Here is a 3,506-nt window from a genome sequence, read left to right as displayed (position 1 = left end):
CAGCAACACATTTTAGCATTGCGTGCTCCCTTCAGGAATATGCTCTAAGGTAGTGCTCTGTAGTTTGTCTTCTGCTTTGTTTGTGGCTTTATTTCTTTGTCAAAAGGCAGCAAATGATCAGCCAATTACAGAAAACCTTTGGGTTTCCTTTCATCTTATCGGTGTTCCGTAACTGGCTGTTCCTTCTCTTCTTTTCGTTTTACGCGCGGAAGCCCACGTGGAGCGACAACCTGACTTGGACTCTTAGTCATAGGAGCTGTGAGAAATCTTTTAGATGTGAAGCCGTCTTCAGATTATACACAATGCTACAAATGCAACTGTAGAACATAGACATCACAAAGATACAGGCTCTGTGGTGCGAGAAACACCCGAAGCTATCGCACTTTTCGCACCAACGTCTGCGAAACCATGCTAAACTACTCCGAAAAAGGGGCTATGTAAGCGGAACGCATACTCTACCACAGATATAACAAGCCGGTAACAGAGAAAGAGAGGCGACAATAAGACCAACTGCGGGCAGGCGCCCAATAGAGGAAGAGCGATGATTCACGACCCGGAGAAACATCAACAACAAGGTTTCTCTCAAGCCTAAAGATCTGGCTGAAATGGATGACGAGCTTCGTGGACATTTTTCCTGAGAATCCGACCTCTGGGCCATCAATTATTATATGTATAATGCAGCGAGAGCTTTGGCCGATGCGAACCGCAAAACAAAACCAACGGTTGATCATAAGACGAAAAGACGAATGCATCAACTTGCCATAAAGATAGGTTGGACAAGAGAGTACGCGTCCCGCATTCAGTGTGTGAATGTCTACATCATATCTGGCAGGAATTTTACCGCCGAGGTTCGAAAGTTCGCGGGCGAACTCCGGACCCGTTATCACACACTTAACAAGTCAAAGCTGCTGACCATCAAGCAGCATATTGTTGAGAGAATACGGGTACTATCTGACGCCAAGAGAAGTCTAGAGTGGAGGGAGAGGTGGGTCAGAGAAAATCAACAGTTTCTCCCTGACCCATCTCGACTCTTCCAAGACCCTTCAGTTACTGTCGGACACCCACCCAAACCAGAGGAGGTCAAAGTATTTTGGAGAGAAGTCTACGAAGTGGAGCATAGACTGGACGAAGACTCAGAAAATATAAATAGCTTCAAGGAGCTATGTGATGCCCTCATAACACCTGATGAAGAATGCCCACCCATCACTACAGAGGAGGTGAAAAAAGTATTAAGGGGGATGAAGAACTATTCCGCACCGGGATCAGATTATATCAAAACCTTCTGGTGGAAGAAGTTTTCTTCAACCCATCAGCATTTAGCCCGTATTTTCACCTCATATTTAGAGTCGGAGGAGCCGATTCCGGGGTGGTTGGTGGAAGGGCGCACAATACTCCTGCCGAAAATAGGCAACTTAGCTGACCCGCAGAATTACAGGCCAATAATTTGTCTGAGCACACTTTATAAGATATTCACAGCTATCCTAAATGATAGGATTGTTCGGGGAATTGAACCTGTGTGACAAGAAATGTATGAACAACGAGGCTCAAAGAAAGGCGTAGCCGGATGTCGGGAGAACCTGCTCATCGATAGATGTGTCTGCAAAGATGCATCATTCTACCAGCGTGACCTATCGATGGCCTGGATTGATTATCGAAAAGCTTTCGATTCGACCTCCCATAGACCTATAGAGATTGAAGCCGCTTTGGAAAACCAGATTTACTATCTCATCTGGAAAAAATCGTGTGACAACTAAGAAAGTCACCTTTCAGAGAGGTGTCTTTCACGGCGACACCATGAGCCCACTCCTCTTTTGCCTGACATTATTACCACTATCTCTAGCACTTCGACATTCCGACGGGTACTTGTGCGGCAAACCTGCAGATCGAAAGTACAAGGTCGCTCATATATTTTAAATGGACGATCTTGAGATCTATGCTGAAAACAAAGAGCAACTACATCTAGCTCTAGGGATTGTCGAATGATATACTAAGGAAATTGAAATGGAAGTTAGGTTAGACAAATATGCCAAGGTTTATTTGAAGCGAGGAAAACTTAATGGCATCCCTGAAGATCATGAGCTCGTTGATAGAAGTGCTATACGACACCTTTGCGCTGGAGAGACTTTTACATACCTGGGCGTGCCACAAAGCCGCATTCAGGATGTGACATCTATAAAGGATACTCTCCGAAGCAGATACAAACGTCTAATCCGACAGATTCGGTCTTCCGAACTGTCGGCGAGGAACAAAGTATCTGCAACGAACATGCTTGCCGTCCCGGTACTACCCTATTCATTTGGAGTAGTTCCACGGACGAAGAACGAGCTCAGATCCCTTGATATCGGGACAAGAAAGGATATGCATATGAACAAAAGCATGCATTTTAAGTCTTCCGTTCCGCGACTGCCCATCTCACGCCGTCAAGGTGGTCGCGGAATATTGAGTCTTGAAGGTCTTCACAACAGGATTATTTTGAGACCATCTTCTTAAAATGGTCAGGAATCACGAAGAAGTGGGCAAAGTAGCGTTTCTATACAAAGCAGCAGAGGAGGCTGCTGAAACACTCGGACTTGACTTCAGTATTAGGGGTGAGCAAAATGCCGGATTAAGAAAGCACAAGAGAAAAACTTTCGTGAACAGCTCCTCGATAAGAGGATGCACGGTATCTTCCACAGAAATGTGAAGGATCAGTCAATGTCTTGTGAGCTAACGTTTGCTTTCCTTAAATCGCCCGGATTGAATTCTGGTACGGAGGGTTTCATTTTTGCATGCCAAGACGGTGTCATTTCCACCTTAACATACCGTCGCCACATTTTGAGCCAAGATATTCCTGATGATAGCTGCAGGGCGTGCCATGCACACCCCGAGCATTCAGCTCACATACTATCTAGTTGTCCAACTCACGCGGTAACGACCTACATTCAAAGGCACAATGCGGCTCTAAGAGTGCTTTATTACCATCTCTGTTACTCTTACGGCATTAACCTTAATATCGCTCCTCTAAATTCTCCTACGGAAATCAAGTCAATTGTCGAGAATGGGATGTGCTGCATATACTGGAACTTTATATTCTCGACAAATGTTTCTGTTGCTCACTCGAGGCCTGACATGCTTCTTCTTGACTTCGAGAAGCGAACCATGTTCGTTATCGAATTTTCGGCACCAGCTGACAAAAACATCATAACCAAGGAGAAGGAAAAGAAAGAGAGGTATCGAGACCTTATAAGGGAGTTGCAACGATTGTACCCGGAATATTCTGTTAAACTAATCGTCCTTATCATCAACGCTTTTAGAGGTGCCAAGCTTTCACTTGCTAATGGCCTAAAAACCATCCCTACGTGTCAACAATATGCTAAAAGACTTGCGGGAAAGATGCAAAAGGCGGTAGTCCTTGGGTCGCTCCATGTTCTTAGGGTGCACGAGGCTTTTGCTGGATCGTCATATTGATTCCTTTACAGACTGTAACCACCTATCTCACGGTCGTGAGACGTGGTTGTGGCTGAAAT

This window comes from Belonocnema kinseyi, chromosome 6, assembly GCF_010883055.1.
Source record: "Belonocnema kinseyi isolate 2016_QV_RU_SX_M_011 chromosome 6, B_treatae_v1, whole genome shotgun sequence".
NCBI lineage: Eukaryota > Metazoa > Arthropoda > Insecta > Hymenoptera > Cynipidae > Belonocnema > Belonocnema kinseyi.
This window is presented reverse-complemented; position numbering follows the sequence as displayed.